The following is a 14,291-nucleotide window of genomic DNA, read 5'->3' as shown; positions in this document are numbered from 1 at the left end:
ATATATATATATATATATATATATATATATATATATATATATATATATATATATAGCAATTAACAAACTTACCTCTCTCTCTCTCTCTCTCTCTCTCTCACTCTCTCACTCTCCACCTTTGAAGGATTCTTCTTTCTGAAAGTTAGGACGAAGCAGGAAACACTTGCAGGTTCCGCTGTTTTTATTCCCAGCCAGAAAACAAAACAAGCGCAAATAAAACTGGACTCTTCTTCTTATTCCTCCCTATAAGACCGTTCATTTCGCTCATCGCCCATTAAAAGAGAAAGCACGGTGTCTCTGTTAGAAATCCCGCGGCGATCCCTGTTTACAGTCCCGCTGTCCCGCACATCAGCCTCGCATTGTACCAGGTTCAGGAATAACGAGTGACTCACCAGTGAATCGGTTCAATTCAAAACGACTCCCCTAATGATTTCACTCTGTTGTCATTCAGCATAAAGCCCGCCCATATCCGTCACGCCCCGCCCACTAAGCTCATCTCCATTAGAATAAATGTACTGTGTGATCTGAGGAATTTCCTAATCATACTGTGTGCAGGTATTAGTGAAATGTAAAAGGAAAACTAAAAAAAAATACAGGAAAAACTAAATTAATGTTCTGTTTACAGTAAATAAATAATGAAATTAATATTACAAGTAGGATATAGCTATCTAAGTACTTGCATATTACATTTTCAATTCTAATTAATAAGATGAGTTGATCAGGTTTTGAAAAATAAATGTTTATTTACAGTGTCAACTGTAAATAAAAGCTGTGTTTTATAGTCTTTATACTTATAGTTAATGTTAATTCTTGGTATAATGCATTATCAGTTTTTGGTGTAAACTAATTCTCAGCCGGCTTGTATGGTGAACATTCTACCTAATATGAATATATGTTTATTGTTACTTAATAAACACATACATGTAAGTGAATGCATACTATTTTACAATTGTATATTTAATAATTCTATAACAAGTATTAAATATACAATTGTGAAATAGAGAGAGGGGGAAAGGGAGAGAGGTTTATATTAGTATAAATGAATATAAAAAAAGTGTTTTTGTTTGTGATTAATATCATAATATCTTCATTTTTTATGAATATTAAGATTCTCTTGTTAAAAAGGTTGACTGTGCATGTTTTTATACAAGCAATCTTAAGCTCATTCTAGTTTAGAAAGCAAAAACAGAAAGATTTCTGTAGCAGCATTACATCATTCATCTAAAGTCAGCATGATGATATCATCCTGTGACATTATTGTGAGAAAACACCCCATAGTGTAGTGCAGGTCTCTAAGGGTTTTAAACAGTTCTTGATTACAGGCTGTAAGCAAGCATAAAGACCTTGCACACTTATTTGCAAGTTCAACAATTGTTTATTATGTACATGTACAAGATTTTGTAAGATTCAAGTTTGATCGGTCGCAGGATCCCAGAACACTCATGTACACTGTTATACACTGTTTACATGCTGTTTTTTGCACCTCTTGACTGCTGCTACTGCTGTTTTTTGTACTGCATTGTGTCTGTATAATCGAAGTATAGAGTAGGTTTACTGGGCGGCGCTATCTTGGGTTTTGTGTCTTGTCTTGTGTTGTCTTGTGTTGTCTGTCTGTACTGTTTTTCGTCTGCACTGTTTGCACTAGGTTGCACTCGATGCACTTTACGTAGCTTGTGTTGTGTTGTAGCTCTATGTTGTTGTTTAGTGTAGCACCAGGGTTCTGGAGGAACGTTGTCTCATTTTTACTGTGTACTGTGTACCACTGTGTATAGTAGAAATGACAATAAAAGCCTCTTGACTTGACTTGACACTCAACCAGATCCTTTGTGAAAATGTAAAGAAAATGTACATTCCTCATATTCATATCTACAGTGTATCAGTTTATCAAACATTACCATTTTAATAAACATTATACACTGTAAACTGTGTCATATAATTCGTTGATACCTAGTAGCTACTAGACTGTTGTGTGTAGCATAAAATGAATTAAAAACATCAAGCATATTTTTATGAAGGTCTTGATTTTTGTAATCAGATGACATTATCCAGCTTACATATCATTCAGCAGTTTACTAAAATCATAATTTTTAAGGGCTCAGACTCTCTATTGTTTTCACTTACTGGAAAAAAAGAAGTCTAGCAGCAGTTCTTGGAACAGCCTAGATGCTTTTGACAGAGACAGCCTAACATTTATCAGCCTTTAACAGATTTACAGACTAGAGGCATATCACAGCCAAACCATACAGCCAGCATTTAAATTCATGGCATGTACAAATAATCTCATACCCAGATCTGACCACAGTGTGTCTCCTAAACAGAGCAGAGGACTGGGCAATACCACTGGGGCACATTTAGGATGCACCTCATGTTTATCAAAGCCATTAAAAACTATTGCCATAGAAACAGGTCCAAAACTGCTTGGCTGAGATCAAGGTTTGTGCCAGATTAAGGGTGTGTGTCTCCTCTTCGTCCTCTTCCTCTGCCTACCAAAAAGTCTGATAAATAAATGTAAAAAATTGAGTTTATATATATATATATATATATATATATATATATATATATATATATATATATATATATATATATATATATATATATATACATTTTTAAAGGAGCACATGGACAAGAAATATGTTTGTATTTGCGTTCATATAAAATAAAATCCTGAGATGGGCAAGGTGGACTGAATATTCTTCCTGGTATAATCTTGGCAACAAAGACCAGCCTAAGTAGTGTTAGGGAACTTAATAACAAAGCCAGGATGGGCTGAGGTGTTCTGCCCTGTGTGTGTATATTTATTTGTTTGAGTGAGAGAAAGATAAAGAATTAGTAGAGGGGTGGGAGAACTGATGTCTGAATGCAGACTTATATAATAATGCTGTCCTCTGTCCGCCTCCCTTTCCTTCCCCACTTGGCTCTCTTTTCCCTGTGTTCTACCCTTCCCTGGGGTAATGAGATTGCTGAGAGAGATTGCTCATGAATACCATAGTGTGCGTAATGACTCCTGGGTGTAGGATGATGATATGTCAAATGAGTCACTATGCCTCAAAGGTGCCTTTTTGTTAATCACACTACATAAACTATACAGTACACCGAAGCCTGTACACACCCTGGTGTGGGAGAGGTAAGATGTAAACTTTGAATTGTATTTACTGTAAATAAAAACACTTACAAACTGATGTTGTGTATTTGTTACTTTAGTTTTCATGAATGTTAATCAGTAATAAGTCAGTCATTTATTCTTGCTCTTCAGGATGCGCCAGGCTCCCTAATCTGCAGAGCAACACAATAGTATGGACCACCAACTTATATTATTCCTTTTTGATAGTGGTGTCAGTGGGATATAACCTTTGCTTAGTCTATACTGAAAGACTGTAATGCAGCAAAACTTTAATCTTTTAGTTAATCCAGCTCTTTCAGCTTCTCATCTGTATACTCTGCTCAAACAGATTGGCTTCCAAAGCATCAACTTTTATGCTAATCCCACTGTCAACACCATCACCCTTGTCTTCGCATAAATAGCATAACAAGCCAAGTCAAATCTCTGCCGTTGCTCGTGACAGCACCACTGCATCATACAGCTGCTTAGCATTCTGAAAATTTACATCTAGCATTTCTGATCTCCCTTATTAATTTTATTGGACTTCTCTTTAGTATAAGATTGGAAAAAGGGTAGGTAAAAAGAGATGCTTCTGCATTTTTTCTTCTTTTTGTTTTTATCAGAAAAAGCAAAACAGTGTTCTGTGAGATCTTTGAGATCTGTCATTAAAACCAATCACATCACTGTCATGTCAACAGACAAGCACTAATGTCTCAAAGGAATTTAGAAAATAAATTGACCCAAATTATCATCAGACGTAATAATTACTTTCCAAAAATCTTATAGCAAATACAGGGTGGAGCTTATTTGACCACACTGAAGTACTGAGTAAGTACAGTGGCCCACCCTTTCCCACCTAAACTAAAAGGAAACTGCTCATATGAGGTGGTTAAATTATTTAATTTTTTTGAGAGTATTGGTGCTATTCTGACCATGTGTGTTACCATGTCTGCGATTTCATCTTGTTCAGCAAGTTAAAAAAAAGCAAAAAAGCTTTGTGGAACTGGGCAAATCTGCCACAGAGACACTTGACATGGCATACGTATGACATACGACAATGCTGCAATGAGTCGTTGAAGGTGTTTTTAGTGGCACATGCACTTCAAGAGTGTAAGAACATCACTGAAAGAAAACAAGAAATAAGAAAGACCTTCCATGAGCTTAAACCCTGAAAATGTCAAAACCATTCGCCAACTTGTGCATTATGATTGTCGATAAAAATCCACAAGATCTCACTTCTGCTGCCACCCTAATTGCCAGATATCTGGTCCTGCAGACTTCGCCCACTTCCTGAAGATTAAATCCAGCTCAAAGTTTGTAGTTTTAACACCATTGGAAAGATCCTGCATGAATCACAGAAGGTACCTTGCATGCGTTGAAAAGGAGACTTCCATGACATATTCCAGAAGTGGCAGGAACACTGGGAGCACTGTATTACTGTGCAAAGGGGATTCTTTTGAAGGTGATAGTGTGTAAACATAGATAGATAAAGTACTTTCTTGTAAACAGAGCTAGTCTTGAAACGTTTTGATACCACCTTGTAGATCTTAATAGATCTTAGCTCGGCATGCAAAACAATTATTCCTCAGCACCTAATTGAAAAGCAGATTCTATTAGACCTTAACACCTCCTTCTGCTGTTAGGTCCAGAACTTTCTATATTAAGACCTTTAATCAGTTTAGATCAGGAGAAGCATATCTAGCACTCCCACACTGAGCATTGGGACCCCTCCACTGCAATTCACTCTGATGACTCACAGATGTGCAACAAAGTGCGCTGATGATTCAACTGTGGTGGGTCTCATCAACATTAATGACAAGTCAGCATACAGAGACGAGGTACAGCAGCTTACTGCAGAGTCAACAACTCTCTAAACATCAACAGACATAAAAAGATAGTTGTTGACTTCAGGAGAGCACAGAGAGACTATTCTCTGCTGATCACTGACATAGAGATTGTCAAGGGCATCAAATTCTATTCAAATTAGTGGGGAATCTCATAGTCAAGAAAGCCCAGTAACATCTGTATATTCTATGAAGGCTGAGAAAAGCCCACTAGCCCTCATCATTCCCACATCCTATTAAGAGCATCCCTGAATTAGTAATGGCAAGACACAATAGGAAATAGTGTGGACAGTTGAGAAGATCATCAGAAAGTTTTTTATTTCTTCATCACCAACATTTGCATTAGATTTCTCAATCCACAGCGAATGGATTATCGTAAACTCATACAAAACTGAACAACACTCCACTCCTTTTAATCTTAAAATAACTAACACACTGTACAAAACACTGATCACCAGCACTATTGCTGCTGCAATGTATTTATCATACTGTTTGTCATCATACCAAATGTGCTATCATTTATCATGTGTTATGTTTACTTCTTATTCTTTTTCTTCTTCTTTCAGCTTCTCCCATTAGGGGTCGCCACAGCGGATCATCCGTCTCCATAGCCCCCTGTCCTCTAAATCTGCCTCTTTCACACCAATTACCTGCATGTCTTCCCTCACCAATTCACACAATTTACAATTGTCTACTTTCTAGTTTTAGTAAATATCAAAGATATAACCAACTTTTACTCTCTACCCAATTATATTTATGAGTCAAAGTCAAGTTAAGTCGAAGTGAACTTTATTTTCTTTCAGCCAGGCAGCAAGGTGCAGAGCAGAACAAACTTGCGCTAACAAAAAAACGTATTTTACCTATTTTAATTGACAATGATCGTTACCAATTACATTTTGCAATCAGTCTGCTCTGAATATTTGTTTTTTTAATTTATCTAAAATTATTTATTTAATTTTATTTGTCCATTAAATACTAATGGTGCTTCTACTTTGTGACAGGAATAACTTCTTATTTGTTAATTGAAGATATATATTTTAAAGATTGCTTTACTACTGCTTTAATACTGTTGTGTCGGTTTTGGTTAATGCAGTGTTGAGGTGCACAATTTCATTTGCATTTAGGAAATAAAACCTTGCAAATCAACTGTTTTTGGCTTTTCACTAACAAGCGTCTTGGTGTTGAGGACTAGTGCATCTTTGAGCCTACGTTCAATATGAGTCAAATAGTAAAGTACTGTTCAAATCAGATAAGGTTAAAACTTTTACTCAAGTAAATTTTGCAGTAAGGTATCTATACTTTTACTTAAGTATGATTTTCAGGAACTCTGTACACCACTGACAGTATGTTACATTTATATTGTTTTATCTTTTTTTTTTTTTACATTTACAAGCCGTTACATTTGACATGTTATCCGGAGTGTGCTCATTATGTAGACCTGTCTACTGTAAATTTATGTAGTCTTATATTGCTGTGTTGTTCAAAACACAGCAGCACAATGGACCAGGAGGAACATTGTTTCATTCTAATTGACTTAAATGTAAGCCTGGACCCACAGGTGGGTTTTGGGTTTATGTGTTTTTGTTTGTTTGTTTGTTTGTTTTTTTTCAAAATGGACTAAATATTATCATCCTCACTATTTTTGGAAACCAGAATATAGTCATATTAAGTTCAGTCGAATTTAGTGTTACTCCAGTGTGAATTCCTTCTTGTGTTAAGTTTTTATTTTTATTTTTTTCACGACATAAATTCGGTGTAAATGCCAGCATTTCTGAGTGTGTCAGCTGCCAAGACTGAACACTCATAGGTCAATGGAGATTGTGTGGTTATGTCTCTGGAAAAGCCCTGATTAGAGTGATTCACCTTTGACCAATTCGAGCTGTCAAAACCAATTCATAACAAAACAAAAAAATCCCCAGCCTGTGTTTTAGAAGCTAAGAAAAAAGAGAAAGAGTGAAGCTTGACAGATTAACAGGGGCTGTGTGTGTTTTCAACAGCTAATCTGCAAGCAATGCTATTTGTAAAACTGCCTGAACTGAGAAGTGGAAACACAAAGAAGGAATGAAAGAAGAAAATGTTGTAGAATGCATTGCAACCCTTCATCCAGCAACCAGCAGATGACGTCGCTTTGCAATGCCGCCACCAGGTTACGGGTGACATCATTCCCTAAGTATGTCATGTCCGTAAGGGAAAGCAGTAGTGCTGTGCTGATGAAATATTCAGACAAGTCTTGCTAGACCTTAGAATTGTACAGTATTAATGAATATACACAGGCTTGTATTGAAAAGCGGCAGCTAAAACCACGTGATCTATGATTCACCAGTGCAGCTAGACTCTTTAATTACCTAATAAAACAACATGGACCTTGTCAGGGATTTATTATTTCTACTAAAATTAAAAAAAAAAGACCAAGGCAAGATTTTTCCAGGACACAGAGAATAAAAAGAAGAGTTTTACAAGCAAATTTTCCTGGCAGCCAGAGAGATTGCAGATCCACCGTCTCCTCTAGAAGTACTTACTCTTGCCTGATTGAAAATCTTATTATAGGGATGCTATAGAGTTAGTAATAGATTAGTAATAGAATTGGCCTCATTAAAAAAGAACTGGAATCCTGTAGCTGGAAGGTTAAATGATTTCTGAGAATCCTTACAGCTGAATGCTTACCACAGAAACACTAGTATATGTAGTTTAATGATATTGTGTACTGTATGTATCATTCATATTTACTACATTTCAGATCATTTACAATAAACGCTATACAGAGTGATAAAACTGTGGATAGGTCAAAGATTGTAAACATTATAACTTACAGCAGCTTTTTGATAACATTACCAGTGGTTGTAGTAACATTACAAACCAGAGCATAATATAAAAAGAATATACCATATACGGTATCTATTATATGGTATTAGTAATTCATGTCAGCAGGTTACATTGTCACAGGACATTTTGATGTTACCAGAAAACAGTCCAACGTCTTTAGGTAAGGTCTCAAAATAAGCAGACATACAGTATAATTGTGTCACCATAATAACAATACTGTAGCTATACAAGCATTTCTGATTCTGTATTTTGATATCCATGTATTTCAACCTCTCTGAGACCGGCTGTAGCATCAGTTTCCCAGATTTGAAAAGGTAAATAGATTTAGAAATAGATTTAGTCCCTTAATTTTGGAAATGACGCCATAGCCTGCAGGTAATACTCGGACACTTCTAGGTCTAACAAAGACAACTTTCCAATTAAACCCCCCTGGCCATTTTTTTTCAACAGGCAAAAACAGTATGCATCACTGCAGGCTCACATGTGATTGCCATGTAAACTGAATGCAAACTGAGCAGAAACAAGTTCAAACCAATTACCAACGTCTGTGGTGTGTGAGAGCGCAATGACAGGAAATAGGTTGATCGGCGGAAAACGGCACGCAGTGAGAAAGAAATATTGATATTGAAAAATATTGATCATGTCAACAAATAGATTAAAACTAAAGTAACGAGCCTGTTTTGGAAATGTAAGAAGTAGAAAGTACTAATATTTGTGTACAAAAATTTTACGAGTGAAAGGAAAAATTTGTCCGAAAAGAAAATAAAGTACTGATACCAGAAAAATTTATTATAGTACAGTAACAAAGTATTTTTACTTCATGAATATGTTTTGAACTTTTTTTGAACTTGATTTCCCATTATATTTTCCTCTCTCCTAATGCCGGCCGAAGTCCTTTGCATGGTGTGGGTGGTCGCCACTTTCTACAGGCTATGGCTCATATCTATTTTCTGGGCCGACTGATTTGTCCTCATATGTGTCTCTATTTTCCAGCTCGAATAACTCTTCTGGTTCGTACTCTACGCCTCTACTTAAACTGATCTCGAGCTACTGATCGAGCCTTTTTCCCCAGGCTCTGTCTCTCCTGACTATACCCCAACTTCTCCCATGGCAACTGGAGACAATCCTGGTCCATACTATTCCTCAGGACCTGACACTATTGACCTGAACTTTCCCCTACAACTGCTGTTTTTTTATTTTCTTTTTCTAATCCCTATCCTAATCTATCAGCCTTATCTGCTCACTGGCCTTTATAACGTATTACATCTACAAGCATTTAGATCGTCTGCTGTATGCTAAACTTTATACATGCTAAACTTTACTCTAACGCATGACTTTTAATTTTTGTGATCTCTTTATTCAGAGATCTTTGCAAAGCTAAGTATTATACTATATTAATGCTAAATAATGGTTACATGTATTAAGCTTTGATTTAAACTAATATAAGCAATGTTATATGTTATTTGAAGCATATTGCAAGATGATGTCATATATTACTAGATTCTACTACTGATAGCTGAAGCTGACCTAAGCTAAATCACATGGGTGAACTTGATGCACCCTATTATGCAAGATGAGTCAAGACGTCATGCAGTTTCTCTGTTTTCTCCTCATAGCCAGAGTGTTTAACCACATATGCAGCTGATGTGTATCAATATCTTTGTATGACATTTACTGACATTTCTAATATGTTCCATAGATGACTTCGGACGTCGGCTCATATTAACAAAGATGACATACAGTGCGGACTAGAAATAGGCTTGACATAAACCTAATTAAGTGTTTACAACATTTATAAAGAAGACCTTTACCAATGATCCACTTGTTTATCAATGTCAGTATTTTCATTTAGTGGGTTCAGTTGAAAGATTTATTTTGAGTTAAAGTTTCTAAAGCTGTAAAGAAAATAGCTATAAAAAGTGTTTATAAGTGTATAAAAATGTAACTGAATTAAAAACTTGTGGCAATGGAAATTTAAGTGGAAATGTGTTTAATGTAAATAGAATAAACACTGTTAAATACACACTGTTAGAACTGACTTAGTAATTTACTGTCAGTTATCGAGACATTTAATAACCAGCTTGATTCTAATCAACTCTGATTTTGCAGACAGAGGATACTGCTGAGCATGGGCAAAATAAGTGATATAACTTATGCTGATTAGACCAAGTGTTTGCCTAACATCGTATCCAACTCTCCTTAATTCAATACATTTGCAAAAAAGAGTGGAGTACCACAAAGTCTTTCCAGAAATCATCAACTGAAAAGCTTCTCTGTGTGTGTTTATACAACTTTCTGTCTCATTTCAGTTGGGCTGCTATTACTGAATGAATAGATCTGTGTCTAAGAACTTGACCAGTTATACATACAACAAAGACTACATTCATATTCACTTTGCTGATGTATCTCGAAAGGAAAGAACAGGATAAAAATTCAGTAAGGCATATGTTAATAAATAGTCTTTTACTGTCCATTAATTATCTCTGAAATTGTACAGAATGTATTTTCATGCGGCAAAATGCACACATTAATACAGACTTTGTTCATTGCATAATGATAATATATTGTATATGGAACAATATTTCTTATTCATTCTTTTAATAATACATTTTGTACTAATAATGTTGTTATTATTTTTAGTTCGTTCTGGTGTTATTTGGTTTAAGTTTGGTTCACATACATCTGGCCTGATTCAGGCATTTAGTAATACCCTAAGTTGCATTAACTAAACAGTGCAAATTTCATCTAATCAAATAACCAAAGAGGATTTTTTTTTTTTATAATCACTTGTAATATGTACATATTTTTTTATAATCACTTTGTAATTTGTGCTAAGTTTGCTAAATTTGCTTGTTTAAAATAGATCGCCTTAAATCCACGAGGGGAGAGAAATTATATAATCATATTTTTGGTATGATCTTCTGTAATTAGTAAATAATTGTAGATAGGAAGTCTACCAGGTTTGGATCAAAATCTCGGATGATAGCTCTGCTGATACTGTGCATGTTATCCTCATGGGTTTCATCTGGGCTCTCTGGTTTCCTCTCACCTCTAAAAGACATACCAGTAAGTGGATTTACACTTGGTGTAAATATGTTTCTTTATAATGGCCTTCACAGTGTGCAGAGCTGCAGATCCCAAGTGTAAGCCTGAACAGAAGCCTAAACTGAATATATATACAGTATCTTCTAAATGGCAAGCTTGCCCTGTATGTATTTTGGGACATAGTACTTGGTGTAAAAAAACATTAGTGTTAAATTTAAGGGGGAAAACATCTCTCTAAATCTTTGTACATACACATTATAAAAAAGTCACACTATAAAATAAGTCTACAGGTCCTGGATAATTAATGTGTTTGGTTTAAAATGGTATTTGTCAGAACTTTCAACCAGTTATGACATGTTTTAACACTAGAGTACCCCTATGTTGTTTTCTCCCTGTCTGTAATTATTTCATTGCTACCACCTGTGTCTAATTCCCCTTTCAATATTTCAGCTGCCCTGTTTCTTGTTGCTTTAAGCTGTACAGTTTATAGAGGCACTTTCCAGATAAAAGTTAAACTGAAGAGTGATTTTCTATCTTGTTCTATTTTCTCTAACAATGGCAATAAGAATGAGTGTAGAACATGTAAAGGTGTATATTTACAGTAAAATGTTTAATATGAAATAGTATTCCACCCAGAGAAAGTACATTATCATGGAAAAGTAACTCTGAAATATACCTCTTTTTTTGTAGATCAGTGAGGCATACATTTATCTGCATTTATTTGTCCAGTGTGCCTTGAGTCATCTCCCTAATGTTGCTAAGGAAATCTCAATGCAATCCAACAAAACCCCTCCAGACACACACAAAGGCATAAACACCAGGCATGCTGCGTCATTCGGTTTTATTGTATTGTTACAGCAGTGAGGAACCGTTAAGGTAATGACAAAAGACACTCTTGGCAAAGACAAAAAAACAAACTGGGCTTGACTCACAAACAGCCCTTCTGTCACCAACAGCCCTGCACCAGCGGCTACGATAAAGAAAGTTTGGGAAATTTAAAATGTGGCTTTAACACACATTTACACACGTACTTCCATTCCATAAATTCCTATGTCTGATATTTCTGATAAAGGGATTAATTTCTCTCAAAATTGCTAAAATGTATGCGTACCAAACAGTGACATACGGGCAGTGAAATGGAAATGTAATTAAAGGGGTTTGATAAAGCTTTGCTTGTGTGACTGTGATAAATGTTCTCTCTGCACTCTTCACTGACCTTTTATCTGTACAAAAAAACATAAAATCAATAACAGGAAGCTATTTCTATCAAGGCCCTGAATAAATTCATTAGGGAAAGAAAAAAAAGTTAAAGTTAGAACAGTCACAATATCAGGATTAAGACTAGAGTGTTAACAAAACTGAGAAATGTGTTCAAAAATCATTAAGAAGAGAAGCCCTGAAGATTTATTTATATCTTCAGATCAAAACGCTGTCTCTGGTTTGCTCTATTGCATTACCATAACCCTAGAATAATTAATGCATTAAGCAAATTTGCATGAAGTGGGAAGTTCCACAAACACTTGTTTTGGCTGAGAGCTTGTTGTGAATGAATCATTAGTGCTCTTTGAATCATTTAGCTGACAGGGATATCAGGCAGATGTACAGGTGATGACTCTCTTCAAGAGCTTGGCTATGACAGATAAATTTTCAATCTGTGCGCATGGATGGGTCATAAACCCATAACTGTGTTGTAGTGAAATGGATGAGACTTAAACGAATGTTGATGCCTCACAGCTTCAGCATCCCTCCAGATTCTGAGCTACAGTTATGGGTTTAGGCATGTTTTCCCCTTGTCCATGGGGGTTTTCTCTGGATTCTCTGGTTTCTTCCCACCTTCCGGAAATGCGCAGCTTTTGCATGGTGAATTGCCTCTGCTAAAACTAGCTAGGATGACATTGAAATAACGAATGAATGTAAATCAGTGTAAATGTGTCTCGCAATATTAAATTATGCATTTGACTGGAGGTAGATTAATGATCCTAACTTGCCCCTGGCAGTGTAAATGTGTGTGCATGGTGCCCCGTAATAGACAGGTGTTTATTCCAGTGTCTGTCCTGCAACCTTTCTTTGGAAAGCTCTGGATCTGCTGTGACCTTGACCAGAACAAAGTGGTTGAAATGAATAAAGGAAAAATAGAAATTATTTAAGGCACTAACAAAATTAGATGTTTAACTATTTCACATGTACATTGAAGGCCTCAAATGACAGCAGAGGAGCCTAGATTTGGAAATCAACAATACAGTATAATGCAGCTAGTCTTACTGTAAATGCAAGCTAATGTACATAGAAGGAGATAGTTTTGTGTTATGTTGTCCTGTACTTTAGCATGAGCAGCATTTTAAAAAGATGTGAATTAACTGGCTTAAGTTGTCACAGAGTTTATTCCCCTTCACAGTCTCTGGTTAATAGTTGTCATGTGGTTAAGAAGAGCTGGTTGGTGGATGAGAATTGTAAGATGACTAACTTTGGTTTAAAAAAATAGGGTTTAAACAAGGACCACTTGAGAAGCAGAAATGCCCTGAAGAAAGTTTTATCCCACCAGAAGAATACGAGGTTAAATGTGTTAAACAGGGAATTAAATGGAGAAATTAGATTAGTTTCTGAAGTGTTGTCCAGAAAATGTTGCATTTAACCCCATATTAGCCTTTAGATCAAGCAATAACTGTAGATCAGAATAAGCCAAAAAAGTTTTGCTTGTGCTCTGATCTATAATGGCTGCTTGTGCAGAACTCTTAGATTATGTTACTCAGGTTAATTAAGATGAGGAGTAAACAATTACACTTAGACATGAGAAATCAGGTGTTTCCAGATTTTGGTTCTGACATTCAATAAACAATTTACTGCTCTAATAGACCAGACATATCAATTACTTTACAAGAAATTAATTAACTGATGTGCGATTGAATAAACTACTTTGCTGTGAGGAAAAATTTCAGGTCTAGATTTAGCTGCTTCCATGTTACTGATCCCTGCTTCAAATTCTGCATATTTTCAGAATCAAATCTCTGTTTTCTGACAAGATTATTTAAAGATTCGTTGTATTTTTTGTGTATGTTTTCAGTTTGTTCTATTCCGTATGTTCTTAGTCTCCTGTGTATGACAGCATGCTCACACTGTTTTGACAACAGGTTTGAAAGAACATTGCCTGATGCAGTAATGCAAATTGGTCATTCAGTCTTCCAGGAAATGCTAACCGGCTAAATTCAGTGAACGTTTGAGGCTTCACATCATTATTATGTGACTCCATCATATCAACAGGATACTAAGATACAAAGTCTCTTGTTGTCATTATGTTATGCTATAGGCCAGCCCTGAAAAAGTCATAACATATTAATAGTTAAATATTGTGTTAATTAAAATCAAATAATTAAACAAAACAATGCAAAACTACAGTGCATACAGAAAGTTTTCAGACCGATTTGTTTTGTTGTGTATTGCCTTATGCAAAATGCTTTAAAATACTGTGCATCTGGAAAGTG

The 14,291-nt window shown here is 35.6% G+C and overlaps 1 protein-coding gene across 5 annotated transcripts in view; it reads right to left on the bottom strand.

The window, feature by feature from the left end:
• Positions 1–14,291, bottom strand: part of lepr (leptin receptor) — a 69,200-nt gene that overhangs the window by 41,515 nt on the left and 13,394 nt on the right. Inside the window, exon 2 of one of the 5 annotated variants that reach the window (XM_083566042.1) lies at positions 11,745–11,782. The exons of 1 other annotated variant lie outside the window; for it this stretch is intronic. The gene's annotated coding sequence lies outside the window, so the exon portion shown is untranslated. Of the gene's footprint in view, positions 1–64; positions 424–11,744; positions 11,783–14,291 lie in introns of those variants that run through there. 3 more of the 5 variants (XM_083566041.1, XM_083566040.1, XM_083566043.1) reach the window with 3 other exon arrangements.

Source organism: Silurus aristotelis, assembly GCF_946808225.1.
Source record: "Silurus aristotelis genome assembly, chromosome: 2".
NCBI lineage: Eukaryota > Metazoa > Chordata > Actinopteri > Siluriformes > Siluridae > Silurus > Silurus aristotelis.
The sequence above is the reverse complement of the archived record's forward strand: the minus strand, read 5'-3'. Positions and strand labels throughout refer to the sequence as shown.